This window comes from Loxodonta africana, chromosome 25 (genome assembly GCF_030014295.1).
Source record: "Loxodonta africana isolate mLoxAfr1 chromosome 25, mLoxAfr1.hap2, whole genome shotgun sequence".
NCBI classification, from domain to species: Eukaryota; Metazoa; Chordata; class Mammalia; order Proboscidea; family Elephantidae; genus Loxodonta; species Loxodonta africana.
The window spans coordinates 9,501,774-9,524,005 of NC_087366.1; the positions used below are offsets into that span (position 1 = coordinate 9,501,774).

General features: G+C 38.4%; 1 pseudogene; it reads left to right on the top strand.

The window, feature by feature from the left end:
• The first annotated feature begins 8,431 nt into the window (after positions 1-8,431).
• Positions 8,432-18,939, top strand: LOC135228649 (elongin-A-like; annotated as a pseudogene).
• Positions 18,940-22,232: the final 3,293 nt, after the last annotated feature.

Below are 22,232 nucleotides of genomic sequence, written 5' to 3' on the forward strand. Positions count from 1 at the left end.
ACTGCCCCATAGAGCTTCCAAGGAACACCTGGCAGATTCAAACTGCTGACCCTTTGGTTAGCAGCCGTAGCACTTAACCACTATGCCACCAGGGTTTCCTAACACCTTGCTACACACTCCCAATTACTATCCCCCTAATGAGACAGCCCGCTCTCTCCCTCCACTCTCTCTTTTTGTGTCCATTTCACCAGCTTCTAACCCCCTGCACCCTCTCATCCCCCCTCCAGGCAGGAGATGCCAACATAGTCTCAAGTGTCCACCTGATCCAAGAAGCTCACTCGTCACCAGCATCCCTCTCCAATCCATTGTCCAGTCCAATCTATGTCTGAAGAGTTGGCTTCAGGAATGGTTCCTGTCCTTGGCCAACAGAAGGTCTGGGGGCCATGACCACTGGGGTTCTTCTTGTATCAGTCAGACCATTAAGTCTGGTCTTTTTATGAGAATTTGGGGTCTGCATCCCACTGCTCTCCTGCTCCCTCAGGGGTTCCCTGTTGTGTTCCCTGTCAGGGCAGTCATTGGTTGTAGCTGGGCACCATCTAGTTCTTCTGGTCTCAGGATGATATAGTTGCTGGTTCATGTGGCCCTTTCTGTCTCTTGGGCTCATAATCGCCTTGTGTCCTTGGTGTTCCTCATTTTCCTTTGATCCAAGTGGGTTGAGACCAATTGATGCATCTTAGATGGCTGCTTGCTAGTGTTTAAGACCCCAGATGCCACTCTTCAAAGTGGGATGCAGAATGTTTTCTTAATAAATTTTATTATGCCAATTGACTTAGATGTCCCCTGAAGCCATGGTCCCCAGACCCCTGCCCCTGCTACGCTGGCCTTGGAAGCATTCAGTTTATTCAGGAAACTTCTTTGCTTTTGGTTTAGTCCAATTGAGCTGACCTCCCTGTATTGTGTGCTGTCTTTCCCTTCACCTAAAGTAGTTCTTATTTACTATCGAATTAGTGAATGCCCCTCTTCCACCCTCCTTCCCTCCCCCCTCTCGTAACCACAAAAGAATGTTTTCTTGTCCATTTAAACTATTTCTCAAGTTCATATAATAGTGGTCTTATACAATATTTGTCCTTTTGCAACTGACTAATTTCACTCAGCACAATCCCTTTCAGGTTCCTCCACATTATGAAATGTTTCACAGATTCATCACTGTTCTTTATCGATGCGTAGTATTCCATTGTGTGAATATACCATAATTTATTTATCCATTCACCGGTTGATGGGCACCTTGGTTGCTTCCAGCTTTTTGCTGTTGTAAACAGTGCTGCAGTAAACATGGGTGTACATATATCTGTTCATGTAAAGGCTCTTATTTCTCTAGGATATATTCCAAGGTAGTTCTATTTCTAGCTTTTTAAGGAAGCGCCAAATTGATTTCCAAAGTGATTGTACCATTTGACATTCCCACCAGCAGTGTATAAGTGATCCAGTCTCTCCACAGCCTCTCCAACATTTATTCTTTTGTATTTTTTGGATAATGCCAGCCTTGCTGGAGTGAGAGGAAATCTCATTCTGGTTTTGATCTGCATTTCTCTAGTGGCTACTGATGATGAACATTTCCTCATATATCTGTTAGCTACCTGAATGTCTTCTTTGGTGAGGTGTCTATTCATTTCTTTGGCCCATTTTTTAATTGGGTTATTTGTCTTTTTGCAGTTGAGTTTTTGCAGTATCATGTAGATTTTAGAGATCAGGCACTGATCAGAAATGTCATAGCTAAAAGCTTTTTCCCAGTCTGTAGGTAGTCTTTTTACTCTTTTGGTGAAGTCTTTGGATGAGCATAGGTGTTTGATTTTTAGGAGCTCGCAGTTATCTAATTTTTCTTCTACATTCTTATGATGTTTTGTATACTGTTTATGCCATGTATTAGGGCTCCTAAGGTTGTCCCTATTTTTTCTTCCATGATCTTTATCGTTTTAGTCTTTATGTTTAGGTCTTTGATCCCTTTTGAGTTAGTTTTTGTGCATGGAGTGAGGTATGGGTCTTGTTTCATTTTTTTGCAGATGGATATCCAGTTATGCCGGCACCATTTGTTAAAAAGACTATCTTTTCCCCATTTTAACTGTTTTGGAGCCTTTGTCAAGTATCAGCTGCTCATATGTGGATGGATTTATGTCTGGATTCTCAATTCTGTTCCACTGGTCCATATATCTGTTGTTGTACCAGTACCAGGCTGTTTTGACTACTGTGGCAGTATTATAGGTTCTCAAATCAGGTAAAGTAAGGCCTCCTACTTTGTTCTTCTTTTTCAGTAATGCCTTATTTATCTAGGGCCTCTTTCCCTTCCATATGAAATTGGTGATTAGTTTCTCCATCTCATTAAAGAATGTCAGTGGGATTTGGATCGGAATTGCATTAAATGTATAGATCGCTTTTGGTAGAATAGACATTTTTATAATGTTAAGTCTTCCTATCCACGAGCAAGGTATGTTCTTCCACTTATGTAAGTCTCTTTTGGTTTCCTGCAGAAGTGTACTGTAGTTTTCTTTGTATAAGTCTTTTACATTTCTGGTAAGATTTATTCCTAAGTATTTTATCTTCTTGGGGGCTACTGTAAATGGCATTGATTTGGTGATTTCCTCTTCGATGTTCTTTTTGTTAGTGTAGAGGAATCCAACTGATTTTTATATGTTTATCTTGTATCCCGATACTTTACTGAACTCTTCTGTTAAGGATTCCTTAGGGTTTTCTGTGTATAAGATCATGTCATCTGCAAATAGAGATACTTTGACTTCTTCCTCGCCAGTCTGGATGCCTCTTATTTCTTTATCTAGCCTAATTGCTCTGGCTAGGACTTCCAGCAGAATGTTGACTAAGAGTGGTGATAAAGGGCATCCTTGTCTGGTCCCCGATCTCAATGGGAATGTTTTCAGGCTCTCTCCATTTAGGGTGATGTTGGCTGTTGGCTTTGAATAAATGCCCTTTATTATGTTGAGGAATTTTCCCTCTATTCCTATTTGCTGAGAGTTTTTATCATGAATGAGTGTTGAACTTTGTCAAATGCCTTTTCTGCATCAATTGATAAAATTATGTGATTCTTGTCTTTTGTTTTCTTTATGTGGTGGATTACATTAATTGTTTTTCTAATGTTGAACCATCCCTGAATACCTGGTGTGAATCCCACTTGGTCATGATGAATTATTTTTTTCATATGTTGTTAATTTCTATTGGCTAGAATTTTGTTGAGGATTTTTGCATCTACACTCATGAGGAATATAGGTCTATAATTTTCTTTTCTTGAGATGCCTTTACCTGGTTTTGTTATCAGGGATATGGTGGTTTCATAGACTGAGTGTGGTAGTATTCCGTCCTTTTCTATGCTCTGAAATACCTTTAGTAGTAGTGGTGTTAAGTCTTCTCTGAGAGTTTGGTAGAACTCTGCAGTGAAGCCTTCTGGACCAGGGCTTTTTTTATTGGGCGTTTTTGGATTACCTGTTTAATCTCTTCTTTTGTTATGGGTCTATTTATTTGTTCTACCTCTGTTTGTTTTAGCTTAGGTAGGTAGTGTGTTTCTAGGAGTTCATCCATTTCTTCTAGGTTTTCAAATTTGTTTGAGTATACTTTTTCATAGTAATCTGATATGATTCTTTTAATTTCAGTTGGGTCTTTTGTAATATCATCCATCTCATTTCTTATTCAGGTTATTTGCTTCCTCTCCTGTTTTTTTTTTTTTTTTTTTTCTTATCAGTTTGGCCAGTGGTTTATCAATTTTGTTGATTTTTTTCAAAAAACCCAGCTTTTTGTCGTCTTAATTCTTTCAATTGTTTTTCTGTTTTCTATTTCATTTAGTTCAGCTCCAATTTTTATTATTTGTTTTCTTCTGGTGCCTCTGGGTTTCTTTTGTTGCTCTCTTTCTATTTGTTCAAGTCGTAGGAATAATTCTTTGATTTTGGCCCTTTCTTCTTTTTGAATGTGTGCATTTATTGATAAAAAGTGGCTTCTGAGCCCCACGTTTGCTGTGTCCCAAAGGTTCTGATAGGAAGTGTTTTCATTCTCATTGGATTTTCTGAATTTCTTTATTCCATCCTTAATGTCTTCTATAATCCAGTCTTTTTTGAGCAGGGTATTGTTCAGTTTCCAAGTGTTTGATTTCTTTTCCCTGCTTTTCCTGTGATTGATTGCCACTTTTATGGCCTTATAGTCAAAGAAGATGCTTTGTAATATTTCAATGTTTTGGATTCTGCTAAGGCTTGCTTTATGACCTAATATGTGGTCTATTCTAGAGAATGTTCCATGTGCACTAGAAAAGAAAGCATACTTGGTTGCTGTTGGGCGGAGTATTCTGTATATGTCTATGAGGTCAATTTGGTTGATTGTGGCATTTAGATCTTCCGTGTGTTTATTGAACTTCTTTCTGGATGTCCTGTTCTTCACTGAAAGGGGTGTGTTGAAGTTTCCTGCTTTCATTGTGGAGCTGTCTATCTCACTTTTCACAATGTTGATAGAGTTTGTTTTATGTATCTTGCAGCCCTGTCATTGGGTGCCTAAATATTTAATATGGTTATATCTTCTTGGTGAATTGTCCCTTTAATCATTATATAGTGTCCTTCCTTATCCATTCTGATGGATTTAACTTTAAAGTCTATTTTGTCAGAAATTAATATTGCGACTCCTGCTCTTTTTTGATTGTTGTTTGCTTGATATATTTTTTTTCTATCCTTTGAGTTTTAGTTTGTGTCTCATTGTCCAAGGTGTGTCTCTTGTAGGCAGCATATAGATGGATCTTGTTTTTTAATCCATTCTGCCACTCTCTGTCTCTTTATTGGTGCATTTAGTCCATTGACATTCAATGTAATTGGCTTAACCAAAGGGTTAGCAGTTTGAATCCGCTAGGCGCTCCTTGGAAACTCTATGGGGCAGTTCTACCCTGTCCCATAGGGTCGCTATGAGTTGGAATCGACTCGATGGCACTGGGTTTTTTCTTATGGATAAGTATGAATTTAGTGCTATCATTTTGATGTCTTTTTTGTGTGTTGTTGACAGTTTCTTTTTCCCACTTGATTTTATGTGCTGAGTAGATTTTCTTTATATATTGTCCTTTCCTCATATTTGTTGTTGTTGATTTTGTTTCTTCTGAGTCTGTATTTTTCCCTCGTATTTTATTTTGATGAGTAGGATAGTTTGTCTCCTTTTTGGTTACCTTGTTATTTACCATTATTTTTTCCAAATTTATAACCAACTTTTATTTCTTTGTATCGTCATATCTTCCTCTCCATATGGAAGGTGTATGATTACATTTCTTATTCCCTCTTTATTATTTTAATATTGTCTTCTTTTACATAATAACATCGCCATTACCCTGTGTTGGGCTTTTTTTTTTTTTTTTTTTAATCTTGCTTTGCTTTTTTTTTTTTTGATTTCCCTGTCTGGGTTGACTTCTGGTTGCTCTGCCCAGTGTTCTATTCTTGGGTCGATAACTGATATTATTGATTTTCTAACCAAAGAAGTCTCTTTAGTATTTGTTGTAGTTTTGGTCTGGTTTTTACAAATTCCCTCAACTTGTGTTTATCTGGAAATGTCTTAATTTCACCTTCATATTTAAGAGACAGTTTTGATGGATATATGATTCTTGGCAGGCAATTTTTTTCCTTCAGTTTTTTGAATATGTCATCCATTGCCTTCTTGCCTGCCTTGTTTCTGCCGAGTAGTCTGAGTTTATTCTCATTGGCTCTCATTTGTAGGTGACTTTTCATTTATCCCTCACTGCTCTTATAATTGTCTCTTTATCTTTGGTTTTGGCAAGCTTGATTATAATATGTCTTGGTGACTTTCTTCTAAGATCTAACTTATGTGGGGTTTGATGAACATCTTGGATAGATATCTACTCATCTTTTGCAATATCAGGATAGTTTTCTGCCAACAAATCTTCAAGAATCTTCTCTGTATTTTCTGTTATCCCCCCCCGTTCTGGTACTCCAATCACTCATAGGTTATTTCTCTTGATAGAGTCCCACATGATTCTTAAGGTTTCTTCAGTTTTTTTTTAATTCTTTTATCGGATTTTTCTTCAAATATATTAGTGTCAAGTGATTTATCTTCGAATTCAGAAATTCTAGCTTCTACTTGCTCAATTCTGCTCCCCTGACTTTCTATTGAGTTATCTAATTCTGTAATTTTATTGTTAATCTTCTGAAATTCTGAATCCTGTCTATGGATTTTTCCAGCTTTTTAAACTTTTCATTATGTTCCTGAATAATCTTTCTAATTTCTTCAGTTGCTTTATCTGTGTTTTTCTTGGTTTGTTCTGCATATTGCCTCATTTCCTTCTGGATGTCTTGAAGGGTTGTGTATATTCAACTTTTGTCTTCTGCATCTGGTAATTCCAGGAATGCACTTTTATCTAGAAGATCCCTGGATTCCTTGTTTTGAGAGCATGTTGAGGTGATCATGGTCTGTTTCTTTATGTGACTTGATATTGATTGTTGTTTCTAAGCCATTTATAAGTTATTGTATTAGTTTATGCTTGCTTACTGTGTCCTAGCTGCTTGCTTTGTTTTGTTTTTGTATACCCCATGGGTTGGTTGAGTGAGCTAGCTTGATTATTTTCATCTTTGGAGCTCTGATGTCCTGTTCCCAGCTGGCTAGAGCTTTTCATCAGGAGTCTATTCAGATTTCTTGTATGAATTCTGCTCTGGTTTCCAGATAGCTGATTATCAAGTGTGTGCTACAGGCTCTGTCCTACAGTCTTAGAGGGGCAGGGGTGATTGGCATATATACCAGTATCAGATTGCAGCAGGAGGTCACTCTCTGAACAAGGCAGGGGTTTGAGAACCCACCCCCAATTGTCTCTGAAGAAAATGTGTCTCTGTTCCCTGGAGCATGCTGGTGGGTGGGTTCTGCAGAGGGACCATGGACACCCAAAGTTTTTGGTTGCAAGGACTGGTAGGCATCAGTTATCTTTAGACCCCTGTCGCAGGTGGCTGGGTGACCTGAGTGGAGCTACCAGTCCTTAGGTCCCTGATGTATGTAGGTGAGGACCTTGTTTAATAGGCAAAGAAATGTCAAAAGTCAAACACCCACCTCTCTACCGCACACCTGAATTGGTTGGAGTTTGCCAACAAGGGCCTATTTTCCCAAAATAGGCCCACACAGGTCCATGCAGAAGGGAAAGGTGCTCAAGGTCCACGGAGTTTTTATGCCTGGACAGGAGCCGCTTCTATCCTGATCTCCTCCGGTTAATGGAGCTAACAAATCATCTTTTCCCCCCAGTTGCAGTTTCTTCCTTCCCCAAGGCTAGGAGGATGGCTCTAGGTGCTCACCAGCATCTATCTCATGCCCAGGGATTCTGCTGCTGAACCTGGCTTAGGGGTAGGGGGACGCGGTAAAATATACGCAAGTACTTAGCTTTTGCCAGGAGCCCCATTCTCCTCAGGTTCCTGAGGTGTGAGTGGGCTGTGTGTCTGGCTGCTTCTCCTTGAGGAAATGCAGCCGAAGGCTAATACCAGCCCGTTGCCGCTGCGGCTGCTTCTCCGGGAATGGTACCTGAGGGCTCCCCATGATTCAGGTTTGGTAACTCCTCTCCACTTCTGAATCACCTCTTCCTCCCCCTGCACCTCAGTTCGTTGTCTCAGCTTGCCTTTGATTATCAGGGCTCCCAGCTTGTCACAAATATACTCATTTCACTTGATTTTTTGGGTCTTAGTTGTAAAGAGGGCTCGACGGAAGCATCTGTCTATTCTGCCATCTTGGCTCTGCCTCAGAGTCAGTCTATTAACTTTTGAATAGTTCACAGACTTCTGTTAGTAAATCTTTGCCACCAGCAGCAAGGTATGCCTTTCCATTTTTCTTCTCTTCATGTGGGTACGGTATCTTTTATAATTTGATTCCAATTTTTTTTTTTAAATTAACATGGCTTGTTGTTATTGTTAGTTTTGACACCATGGCAACCCCATGTGTGCAGAGTAGAACTGCTCCATATGTATACAGCATGGTATTATTTGTTCTCATTTATGATTCTAATTGGCTATTAATTGTATAAAAATCATTGTTGGTTGGCTTTGGTTATTATTCATCTTTCATGTATTTTATCACTTTTCTTATGTTTGTTGTTTTTAATTTAAAAGTTTGCGGTGACTAAAAACTGCTAAGTAAAGGATTCATCTGTAAATTCCAACTATTCTTTCTTCAGAGCTCGTTATTTTTCTTGCCACATAACATTAATTAGCCCTTAAAAAAAAATATTGAGTAGTAGTGGTAATAGATTAGATTACTCTTTTGTTCTTGATTTTTATGGGAATTTTATATTGTTCAACCATTTAATAAAATTTTTGTCATTTGCTTCTGGCAAATACACTATATAACATTTAAGGAAATATTACTTCATTTCTTTTTAAATTAAGGTTTTATAAGAAAAAAGTGTTTATTTTAACAAAAGGTTTTTTTTAGCAATTTTAAAAATATATGTTTTCTCTTAATTTCTCAATATAATGGGATGTGTTAATACATTTTCCAATTATTAATTTTTATACAAAGAAAAATTATTTTATTGTAGATAATTTATTATAAATAAATTTTTATTGCAGAATTTTTTTTAATGATTTTTAAATTGTTCTTGCTTTACCAAATTTATTTTCCAAAATACGTATTATTCTCACATGCATCTCCTAGTTCCATCCTCCATGACTCTTACTTTTATTGCCATGGTCTCATTTGCTTAGTATTTTTGCTCTGTTTTGAGCAATCTCTTCTATTTCACCTTCCGGAACATGGAGTTTATTCTCAGCAGGGTACTCCATTTTAAGTTTTTTATTGTTTCTACCATTATGATTTTTCTCATCAAGGAAAAAAAAAATCTCATTTATGTTTTATTTTCTTGGGAGTAGTCGTGATTTTTTATATGTTCTTTTATCTCCTCCATTAATTTTTTTTTCAATGTGAACAATCTGTTCTATTAATTCAGCTTTGTATCCTACTTATAATATTCTACCTATTTAATTGTGTTTAATTCTAGTTAGGGTACTAGTGAGGTGCACCCCTTACCCATTCCTTCCCTCTCATCTCGTATAGGTCATTCTTCTAGATTGTCTCTGGAGTTGTTACCTAGAAAGAGGTGGACAATATAGTAAAAATCTTTGTTTTCATGGCTGGATAGTAAACAATATGCAAGTTCTGACCTCTGTGGTGAGACTTCCTTACCAAGCACTTCTGTTATCCTGGATTTTTAGTAGGTGGTGGATAGAGCAAGTCCTATCATCTCAATTAGAACGGCCACACAAATTCAATTCATTCTATAGTGGAATTTTTCTGATAACTGCTCTACCAGGAAATATTTGTGGACCCAGAAAGAAGTAATGTCAGTAGTGAACAAGGAAACCCATCTTCTTAGGATGAGGGGTCCCGTGAAGAAAGCACCCTTTCGCACTTAGCCTTTAGGCAGCAGGGGAGTGAGTGGTCTGTTCTGTAGCTTCCTCCAGTGAAAAAACAGTTTTCTCTCCAATGGGATTCTCCGTTTTGGCCTTAAAACTGTATCATTCCCTATATGTGATCTTTCCTCTGTAAAACTCATGGCTTCAAATGGCTTTAGATTCCTTTGACTTTCCACCAGTAGCGCATGTTATTTTAATTATTGGTGCAATCATAGAAAAGTTGGGTTAAAAAAAAAAAAAAAAACCCTCAGGAAATTATGCCCCAGCAATGATCATAGGAAGGAAATAAATCCACATGAATGGAAATCTCATATATGAAATCACGTCCTATGAATACTGCCTACTCTATAGTTAATATTTATTGATGACAATTTTTTTTTTTACAGTGGTTAAGAAGTAATAACAAATTGATTAGTGCAAAGGCATAAACATAGACTGTATGCCTAATCTGTTTCTAAAAAATATTATAACGGTACTAAAGGACAAAAAACAAACCAAATAAATAATTACTATGTTTATGATAGTGCACAAGAACTACAGAAGAATGCTCACAGAATTTACTTGCTAATATTTACTGCATGAATACCACTAGCTCTTTTCTCTCTAAGTTATGTTACTTTTTATGAAGTGTTGGATTCATACCCTGTCACAAATCTCTTGTGTTGAGATATAGGTGCTGTGCTATTTTCTAAATTTTGACTTGCTGACTTGTTTTGCTTTTTTAAATTTTTCATTATTATAACTTGTCTTCACTCAGTGATACCATGGATTGTATTTTCCAGTCTTATAATAAAGATGTCTAACTGGTGTGTCTGCAGAACTTGCAGTAATCACTAATCTTCCGTTACTAGATGTATGTAATCATATTTGTGGCTACAATCTTCTTCTAGAAAATGTTTCAATATACCAGATGCTGTCTAAAAATCCATCTAAATGGATTTTGTATTCTCTTAGGGAAATCAGAAAATTGTCAAGCCTATATTTTGTTTCTTTTTTGACAATGTTACCTTCAAACACAGAAGTAAATAGAGCACTTTTTCTCTGGAAATGTAACTCTATGTGATGTGCTAAAACAATAATTCTCTCTTCTCAAATTAATAAACTGATGAGAATTCTTTTGTCTTACTCTGTTGCTTTATATTGATTATTGTTTTATTTGTTGCTTTACACCGAGTAAAGTATACAATTTCCAATAGTAACATACTATCTCAATTTGTCAGAAGCAACATTTTTCTTCTTCCAAAATGCATTAAACTGTAGCATTTAGTTTTATGCAATTGTACACAGAAGGTTTTGCAGATTCATTCTTCTAATTTTTAAAGATTACTATCCTTGGCTTATGTTATATTATAAAATTCATCTTCAATATTTAAATACTTCTTTAATTTTTGATTTAGCATAGTATTTTGTTATTTTTTGAAAATTCATTAAATTTCAGTTCTGTAAGATTATGGTGCTCAAAATAGTAGGTTAGTAAGAGGATAAAATTTTAATTTGACTATCTTCCAATTTAGTGTGTCTCACTTTTTTTGTTGTTGCTGTCACCCCACTAAGCAACCTTTTTTCCCCCTTAATTTCTCTCCTGCCACTCATGATTGGCATATATTTGTTTATGCCATTTATGTACTGTGGGCCTATACCAAAACCAAAAACCCACTGCTGCCGAGTTGATTCTGACTCATAGCGACCCTAAAGGACAGAGTAGAACTGCCCCATAGAGTTTCCAAGGAGTGCCTGGTGGATTCAAACTGCCAACTTCTTGGTTAGCAGCCATTGTACTTAACCACTACACCACCAGGGTTTCCAATATAGAGAACCACAAACCACTGTAATACCTAAGTTGTTTTCACTATCCCAAAAGCAATTTGCACCTGCTTATCAGTGACATCACCCCTGTTGTGAATGTATTCCTGGGACAAAACCTGTTGCCATGGAGTCAATTCCAACACATAGAGACCCTACAGGACAGAATAGAACTGGCTCATAGAGTTTCCAAGGAGCACCTGGTGGATTTGAACTGGGACCTTTTGGTTAGCAGCCTGAGATCTTAACCACTATGCCACCAGGGTTTTCTGCCTGGGACAAAGAAATCTAATATTTATGCTAGAATATCTCCCCATAAGGGCCTCAGGGTTTTCACAGAAGTTAATTCTTATGATCCAGGCTTTTCCATTATCTCACTTACACACAAATATCTTGTTTTAATGATGGTTCCCTCAAGAGTTTTCACTACAGTTAGACCCATATTACAATATTATTATATTATCCTATGACATGTGAAATGAGGGATATCATTGCTGATATCAGATGTATCCTGGCTAAAAGCAGAAGAGAGCAGAAAGTTGTTCACCTGTGTCTTGTTGACTATGCAAAGGCATTCAACTGTGTGGATAGTAACAAATTATGGATAACATTGTGAAAAACAGGAATTCTAAAACAATTATGCTCATGAGGAACTTGTACATAGGAGAAGAGGTGGTCATTTGGACAGGAAAAGAATACTGTCTGGTTTAAAGTCTGGAAAGATGTGTGTCAGAGTTGTATCCTTTCATCATACTTATTCAGTCTGTATGCTGAGTAGATAATTTGAGAAGCTGGACTATATGAATAAGAACACGGCATTAAGATTGGAGGAAGACTAATTGACAACCTGCAATATGTAGATGATACAACCTTGCTTGTTGACAGTGAAGAGGACTTGAGGCACTTACTGATGAAGATCAAAATCTACACCTCTATGGATTACACCTCACCATAAGGAAAACAAAAATCCTCACAGCTGGATCAATAAGAATCATGATGATAAATGGAGAAAATACTGGAGCTATCAAGAATTTCATTTTACTTAGATCCACAATCAATGCCCAATAGAAGTAGCAGTGAAGAAATAAAATGATGTACTGTATTGGGCAAATATGCTTCAAAAGAAATTTTAAAAGCTTTAAAAAAAAAAAAAAAAACAAGCATGTGACTTTGAGTACTAAGATGCACCTGATCCAAGCCATGGTACTTTCAATCACCTCATATGCATGAAAAAGCTGGACAATGAATAAGGAAGATAAAAGAAGAATTGATACCTTTGAATTATTGTTTTGGCAAAGAATATTGAACATAGCATGGGCTGCCAGAAGAATGAACAAATTTGTCTTGGAAGAAGGACAACCAGAATCCTCTCTAGAAGAGAGGATGGCAAGACTTTATCTCACGTAGTTTAGATATGTTTATCAGGAGGGATGGAACCCTGGAGAGGGACATTATGCTTAGTAGAGAGTGAGTGAAAGAGGAAGTCTCTCGACAAGACAGAATGACATAGTGGCTGCAGTGATGGGCTCACATAGAAATGATTGTGAGGATGGCATAGGACCAGGCAGTTTTTCATTCTATTGTACATAGTATCACTATGAGTTGGAACTGAGTCGACAGCAGCTGACATCAACAACCTTATGACATGCTATTCCAAAAGCATGTCAAATCTTAACAATAGTCTACTGAAGATACAGTATAACTAAAAGGTGAAATTAGCTCATGTGGTTAGAATACACAACTGGAGGAAAAGAAGACCACACAGAAGCATATGCACAAATGTGTTGCTTTTGGTTTTAGAAAATTTTGATTATATAATATATATACAATCTTTCATCCCACTTATGTACATCTCTTACCAATCCTCCTGTTAGGTGTAGTTTTTCATGTATTAATTTATAATTGCATTTCACATATGAAGGATACCAAAAACCAAACCAAACCCGTTGCTGTCGAGTCAATTCCAACTTACAGTGACCCTATAGGACAGAGTAGAACTGCCCCAGAGGGTTTCCAAGGAGTGGCTGGTGGATTCAAACTGCCGACTTTCTGGTTAGCAGCCATAGCTCTTAACCACTATGCCACCAGGGTTTCCCTATGAAGGATAGTGATCCTTAATGTGTTATATATGTTTTTAGTCATGGTTCCCAAATTCATTTGTAAAATATACCATCGTGGTGAGCTGTGGCATTCCTTTAACTTAAATATGATTAAGTTAATCAATCTATTTCTGTGGGACTATTTTGTTGTTTTTTTTAATTAGTTTTTTGATCTCTCATTTCTAAATCAGATAATTTTTTATCTACATTATAGTATGCATGGTTTCATTTTGCATCTTGGAATATTTAATCTGACAATTATTTTCGTTTATGATGTGCTGGAGGGATGGTGTAATTGTGTGGTCTGTGATATTTTGGACAGTGTATTATTGTGTGCCCTAAGTCAAAGGAGCCCTGGTGATGCAACGATTAAGTGCTCAGCTGCTAACTGAAAGGTCAACAGTTCGAACCTACCAAAAAGAGTTTCACAGGAGAAAATACCTGGTGATTTACTCCCTGGAAGATTGCAGCATGGGAAACCCTGTGGGGCAGTTCTACTCTGTTACACAGGGTAGCTATGAGTTGGAATCGATTCTACAGTCCACAACAGAAGGACATTTAGGACAATAGTAAAAGGATAAAGCAGGACCAGATTTCATGTGATGGCATGTAAGCTTCCACTACTTTCAAAAATGTATGTGACAAGTTAACAAAAATCTTTTTATCAACAATCAATGTACTCCACATATAGTTGTGTTTATTCATTTGCCTAGCCATACATTTGTATATTTACCAAATATTTATCAATTACCTGTTTTTATAAGGAAAATATTTTTTTAATTCAGAAGTCTTAAGAACTTGTTAATTATAATTGTCAAAATTTCATGATAGGCATGTCCAGATTTTTTTTAGATTAATTTTTTTCCCTATTTATTGAAATGCCTTTCAAATATAACCTGACTTCAATAAATGCATATGTCTTTATAGGGGATGGCAAGAATTTAAACAATTTTTTGGAAACCTAAATTATTTTACTTTTAGTCATAGATTAATTCAGAACCATAATATTCGCAATAATCTTCACACTCTTAATTTTTTTGTTTTGCTAAGAATTCATAACATTAACTATTTTTAGTTGTAAGAATTATTTAATCTTGAAAAGTAAATTTTTTTTAAGAACTGATTTTGATATGTATATATGTATATTTTGAAACACAATAAAGGAAAAAAAAATGTGATGAAAACCTCCTAGCAATAGGATTATGATGTCAATATATTGAACCACAGGAAATGTCAGGAATAGTTTTTATTGATGAGAGTCAAATATGCATGCTCTAATAGTTTTTATATAATAGATTGTTTTGATCTCATACCAGAATAGATAGATTGTTTTGCTTTTGAAGTTCTATATTTGGAAATGGTTTACTTCTCAAATATAAGGTGATGTTACATTGAGATTGAAAGCGCTGGTGAGGGTCATTAATGCCTATGATGGGTTGATACACTTTCATAATTCAACAGATTTTATAAATTCATAGATGTGAATTCAGCAACAAAAAAAGGCTATTTCTTTGTCATTTATGCTACCAACTCATGTTTTGGGATGTAATCTCACTGAATCTCATTTGCCTCATTATTAATAGCACTTTCTATTTACCCCTGGCTTGGGCGGGCTGTGAGAATTAATGAGACTAAATCCCCTCCTAAAACTTTTTAAAGAAAAGACATTTCCTAACTTATTGCTAGCCTACTTAAAAAAAAAAAAAACGGTTGACAGATACACCATGAAAGAAAACTGTTGGAGGATGGTCTGCCTCTACATCTTGCAGCTGAGCTGCCAAAGCAGAGAACTTGCTCTCTCCTAGTCCCTTCTTGTTATTATAGATGCCTTCTTCCTTTTTTGGGGCACACATAGTTTCTTCCTCTGTCTCTTGCACATGCGTGGACAACATACGACACTTAGCCAACCCCACTCTTCTGTATCTTTTCCCAGCAAGGAAGGAACGGGGTCTCTGGTTTGACCACAGCCCAAAAGAAGTGTGTGTGGAACATCTGCCCAGTGCCGGCCTTAAGGGGGAACTTACTGGCTATGGGAGACCAGGTCCCACAACTGAAGGTGATCTCATGCCATTTGTTCTCTGAGTAAAGTGTTTGTACCATCCGTTGTTAGACCATATGATTTGAGTCTTTTTTTGGTGACCTCAAACCTTGGTATGACAAAAACGATATTAGTTTTAGATAAGGTCACACTCAGAGCCAGATCAAGCACCTAAATCAGGACACCAAGTATTATTAGCACTCCAACATTTTCACTGCTCTTTGTGCTCTTTCAGTACTTACCATCTCCAAGCTTACACTGTCCTGTGTATATTTTGATAAATATATTAAGGCCTTTCTGTTGGGAATAAACCTAGAAAAAGAATTACTACGTCATAAATTTTCACAAGCTCAGCTTTAATAGACGATTCCAAACAGTTTTACAAAATGACTTTACCAACTTGCACTCTCACTAGCAAGGATTGTGAATTCTGGTTGTTTCTCATCCTGGGCAGCAATTTTTTTTTTTTTTCTCATCCTGGGCAGCAATTAGTATTTTCCCACCATTAATTTTTGTTATCTTATCACACTGCTTCTCTTCTTAGAGATTATCTTTACCTGTAATATATATTTTCCTTGTTTATGTTTTCCAACTTGACTGTAAGCTCCATGAGGACAGACACTTTTCAGTTGAGTTAATTCCTATATATACTGTTTTGTGAAGTGACACATATAGTATGAATTCAAAAAATATCTGTTGAATGAAAAAATATATGTACCTGATTTTACTAGTTTTTATATATGCAGAAAGACTGGGGGATCAAGGAGATGTGATATCTGCCTTAATTAGTCTTTTTCTTGACCTTCCTTTGAATAGCCTCTAAAGTGCCATTAAAAACTGAACATATGTGCAATCATGTGAACCATCAGAATCTTTCTTAAAATTAATATAACACATTCATTATACTGTCTCATAAAAAATTCTTAAGAAAAGTGGACAAAAGGCTGATATATCTTGGTAGATAGATTGATTTAAAATATGTGTAGCTTGGGATGCACGGCCGAGCCGCGGTCCAAGGATGAGACCTGAATCCAGCTCCAGCTCCAGCGAAGAGCAGCACCAGAGACAGCGATGGTAGCAGAGTAAGCACTCCAAGTTGTGGAGAAGCTGCAGGCGTGCCTGGCTGTGAACTCCGACTCCAAGAAGTTATTGATACATTTGAAGAAACTCTCCACATTGACTATTACAGTAGACGTTCTTGCGGAGACTGGGTTTGGGAAAACAGTAAACAGCTCGTGAAAACACAAGTGCATGGGAAGCTTTGCCAAACATTTAATGGCCCTGTGGAAAGAGCAGGTTCCTGTTGAAAGGAACACTGAGCTTGACAAACAGCACTTTGAGAAGGTATTTCCCAAAAGTGCTCCAGGAATGCTCTTCTGAAGGAGGAGGAGTTGAAGGTGGACTACCAAGAAAACTGGAAAGCCTTTGGTAGCCGATCCTACAGCCCTGATCACAGACAGAAAAAAAAAAAAAAAAGATAACTCTCAAAACATGAGAGACCTCACAAAGTCTCTCACATTCATGAGAGAATGGACAAGAGAAAGAGTGCCACAGAGTCTCACCAGCTTGTTCTTCAGACCACAAATCTTCCGATTAAGGCCATGTTCAGTCTCCTCCATCTTCTACCAGTCTTCATCAGATAGGTGTGGACCACTTCAGATCCCAGGAGGAGGACCATGAACACACTGTTCCATGCCAGAAGCCTGGAAAAGGCCACAGTAATGCCTTTCAGGACAGTCTGGGAGTCAGCCGAGGACACCTGGGTGAACCCAGAGTAAAGGGGTGGTGACTCAAAGCGAGGAGCATAAAGCCTCCCACAAGGAAAAATGTCTGTTGGATGCCAAGGGAGATGAAAAGTCTTCCGTTCTGAGCAGGGAGAAATCACCCAAGGCCGTTTCCAAAGAGGAAAGCTGAAGGCCGCTCTCAGGCAATAACACAAAGGAGAAATCACCCTCCAGTGGTGTCAAGAAAGAGGGAGCAGCATCAAGAAAAAGTTTTTGCCTGCCTTAGAGGTTGCTTCAGACAGACACCTTAAAAAACCAAAGCACAAAGACGCATAGAAAACCAAAAGAGACAAAAATAAGCTAAGTTTAGACACTTTAGACATAAGAAAGGGGGCAGGAGACCTAGTGCCCAAGCTAAGAGAGAAGGTTTCCAACAATCTTAAGACTCAGGAAGAGAAACTAAAAACTTCCAATCTGAATAGAAAATCAGCAAGCTTCCTCCCTAAAGCTAGAGAGGCAGGTATGGATGATGAATCTGAGCAGCCCGCCATGTCTTTTGAGTCATACCTCAGCTATGACCAGCCCTGGAAGAAAAAGAAAGATCGTGAAAACTTCACCCAAGGCACTTGGAGAAAACGGACTTAAAAAAAAAAAAAGTGATTCTAAAAGCACTGGTAAAAACTTGGACTTGGTTCAGAAATTACCTAAAGTGAATGAAAAGAAATCAGAGAAGTTGCAGCCGTCTGGAGCCAACTCAGCCAAACTGAAAAATGTCCCCACCGATGTGTTGCCAGTGTCGCCAGACCTCCTGTTACCCATGATGCTGGCCAACTATCCTCCATTTCTTTCCTTTGAGTTGATATTCTCCTTGCAGCCAAAGCAAAAAGCACTCTCTTTACCCCAGGAAGAGGAAAAAATCCAATTTACTGACCACAGAATGAATTCTAAGATGCAGGTGTATTTTGGTTCCAAGTGTGCCCATCTCCCCAAAATGATGACCTTGCACCAGCAGTGCATCCGAGTACTGAAAAAGCAACATCGATTCAATCTTTGAAGAGGGAAAAGTCCCATATTTTGTCCTTGAACCTATTTTAGAGAGGTGTACACCTGATCAACTATATCTCAATGAGGAGTACAATCACATATTAATTGAAAAAACAAATCAGTTATGGAAAATTCACTGTCACTGAGGCTTTAAGGAAGAAAGGCCAGAAGAATATGAGTCATGGTGGGAGATGTACCTGTGGCTTCAGGATGCCCAGGGGCAGCAGTTACAAATAAAAAGTTACGAGTACTGACAAGCAACAATGGCCTTTTTCAACTCTGTGGCCAAGCTGCCTTGTGATATCTGAAGGAGGCAGGAAAAATTCGGAAAACTAGACGCAGCTATCCCTGAGAGAGTCAAGATCAAGTCAGATCTGTACACCACGGGAAGCAGCCAAGCTCCTCCAGCAGTGGCAGCAGCAACAGCTTTAACCCCTCCACAGTGGAGCCAGCCTATGATGGCCTGAGCACCAGCAGTACCCACTTGGAGACAGTGGTCAGCAGCTCTGTCTCCTTTGATCCTAGGAAACTGGCTGTGAAGAAAATTGCCCCAATGATGGCCATGAATTTAGAGATTCCAAGAACAAATTCTCTGGCCGATAGACTGAGGACTTGCCTGGGAGACGGAATTGGGGAGAAGGAAATATAAGGGCAGTGAGGGTTGGGAAATGGAACTTCCCAAGTTGACCAGAATATTTTGTTCTGTGAAACCTTTTGATCTCAGATCCTGCAGTTTTCAGGTGCCAAACCTGTGAACTTATGTGCCACAAGCACTGCCTGGAGAATCCATCAGAATTCTGAAGAAGCTGTGAAGACTCAGTCTTCTGAGGATTTTAAGGTCAATTATACTTTTGTTGTCAACTAGTCTCTTTGTAAAGTATAAGACATATTTTTAATTAATAAATATTGGCCTCAGGTTATGTTAAAAAAAAATGTCTAGCTTGGGAAGTTTGAATGCAATTTAAATCTAGAAAAAATTCCAAAATATAACTAAGAAAATTGGTTTATTTTACAAGTATGCTCCCATTTTTAGAAAGAGATTTCTTACATAAACTGTATTATTCTGGCCAAATTAAAAAAAAAAAAAAAAACAGTACTATTCTTTCCCTGGTTATAGAGACCCTACAGGACAGAGTAGAACTGCCCCATGTGGTTTCCAAGCAGTGCCTAATGAATTCAAACTACCAGCCTATTGGTTAACAGCCATAGCTCTTAACCACTATGTCACCAGGGTTTCCATTGTGTATATACATAGTATGTATGTCTAATAACATTATATGATATAATCTTCTCATTCACAGTCCTTTTGTTTAACAATGATTACTGTTTTTTACTTCCAAAAGAAACAATTCTAAAGTTTGACAGCTAGTTGTTCTAGTTAGTTGCCATTGATTCCTATTCATAGTGACCTCATGTGTGGACTGCTCCACAGAGTTTTCAAGATGGTGACATTTGGAAGCACATTCCCAGGCCTGTCTTCCAAAGCACCTCTGGGTGCTTTGAATTGCCAATCTTTCATCTAGTGGTCAAGTGCTTAACCTTTTGCGCCACCAAGGTACTACCTAGGCAGCTAAAGTGAGCCATAATTTTGCTCAAATATTTTAGGCTAGCTCTTGTCTTTTCTCATAACTACATGCGTTCGGAGATAAAGTGGCTATTTTTTGTAAGACTCAAATCCTGGCATCAAGAAGGACTAAGCCACTACAGCCTTCATAATTTAATGTATTATTGACATAATTTATGAACTAGTATTCAGGGTTCAGAGATCTAAGAACTTTTGTTGGAAAATATTGCCAAGATGGTGAAATAGTCAGATGCTTCCTGTGGTCCCTCTTTCAACAGAGACTTGAAAAAACAAGTGAATCAATTATATGTGACAATCTAGAAGCCCTGAACATCAAAGACAAAGTTAAGGAGTTTGACTGAGCAGCAGGGGGTGGGAGAGACAGTTCAGAAGCAGCAAAGAGATGCTAGACATGAGCTAGTCAGAACCCAACGGACAGGATAGGCTGGTGCATGTGGGCTGAGGCAAGCAGTAGCACTCAGAACACATTTTACCGCGTCGAGAGAGACAGGGCAGTGAAGAGTCTGCACAAGCCTCCAGAGACAAGGGAAGCAATGCTGAATCTGTGAAAGTTAAGTGCAAGCATCTAACCTACTGTGCGGGATCAAAATAACCCTTTTCCCTCTGGGACCTTAGTAGCAAAGGAGTGCCTCTTTTCCCCTCACCTACCCTGTGTGCTCCAATACCAGTCTAGCTGTATTCAACAATTGCCACGCCCCCAAGCCAGAAATAGAGCCTATCGTGCCCAAATCGGTGTCCTGGGTTTAGGGGAAAATCAAACAAACAAAAAAAACCCGCTAACTCCCATAAGCTGGGTACTCAAGACTAATAGCACCCAAACTAGTCTCTAAAAAACACCACAACCCCTAAGGTGGAAACTCAGGGCAGGCACTGCCCCTTTATCTAAGCACACTTATAAGGGGTCCACAGGCTTCAGATGCTTTTTCCCCTGCCTAGACCTGTGTGGGCCTATTCAACAGCATAGGCTCTCATTAGCATAATACAACAGGGTATATACCTGAAGCCGATTTTCAACGGGAACAACTAAGGGGAAGTGGCAGATTTGTGAGATTTGACACCACGTTGCCCATTAAGCAGGATCCTCACCAACCCACATCAGGGGCCTGATGGCTGGCGACTTCACCCATTCCACCTAGCCACCCATGACACTGGTTCAAGAATAAGTGGTGCCTCCCAGTCCTTATAGCCAACAGCATTAGGTGCCCAAATCTGGCTACAAAAACTCACCCATCTGTGTGCTGTAGGGGACAGGAACATAGCTTCCACCTAGGCATTCAGGGGCAGCCATAAACCCCCAACATGCTTAGCCCAAAATCCCCTACTGCGGCCAGATACCTGTGCCTGCTCCAATCACCCCTACATAGCCCTGCCTCTCTAGGACTGTAGGTGAGAGCCTGCACCACACATTTGATAACCAACTACCTGAACACCTGAGCTGAATCCACACAAGAAAATAAATATACTCTTGGGTTCACACAGCTAGTAGCAGTTCTAACCACCTGGTGACAGAATGTGAGAGCTTCAAAGACACCAATAACCAAAGTAGCTCATACACCCAGCCTATTTGGACATATCAAAAAAAAAAAAAAAAAAAGGACACAGGCAAACATACAATAAGTAAATATAAAAAGTTACTGATGACTCAGAGACAACGGTCAATTTCAAATCACATAAAAAGGCAGATCATGATTGCTCCAGTGAGTGACCAAAACCAATAACCAGGAAACCTCCAGAGGAAGATAAAATCTTAGAGTTACCAAAGGGAGAATTCAAAAGATGAATATACGGAGCTCTTCAGGAGATCAGGAAGGAGATCAGGCAAAACTCAGGCCAAGCCAAGGAACACACAGACAAAGCGATAGAGGAACTTAGGAAAGCTATACAAGAGGAAAATGACAGGTTGCTAGAATCCACTGAAGACATGAAATAGAAATCCAAAAGATTAAAAATAAAATTTCAAAGGGAGAGGGGAAATTCATTAACTATGTAGTAGACAAGAATCATTTTTGGTGAAGGGAAGGACAACACACAATACAAGGGAAGTCAATACAACTGGACTAAAGCAAAAGCTAAGAAGTTTCCTGAACACATACAATCACTACGAGGGACAGAGTGGCGTCTGGAGACCATGGTTTTGGGGGACATCTAGGACAAGTGACGTAACAAAGTGTTTAAAGAAAATGTTCTGCATCCCACTTTGGTGAGTGCCATTGGGGTCTTAAAAGCTTGCAAATGGCCATTTACGATGCATCCACTGGTCCCAACTCACTCGGAGCAAAGAAGAATGAAAAACACCAAAGACATGAGAAAATATTAGCCCAAGAGACAAAATGGCCGTATAAACCAGAGGCTTCGTCAGCCTGAGAGCAGAACTAGATGGTGCCAATGATCGCCCTGACAGGGAACGCACCAGAGTGCCCCTGACAGAGCAGGAGAAAAGTGTGGAGCAGAACTCATATTTCACATAAAAAGACCAGACTTAATGGCTTGACTGAGACTGGAGGAACTCCACAGCCATGGCCCCCACACATTCTGTGAACCCAGAACTAAAACCATTCCCAAAACCCAATTTTCAGG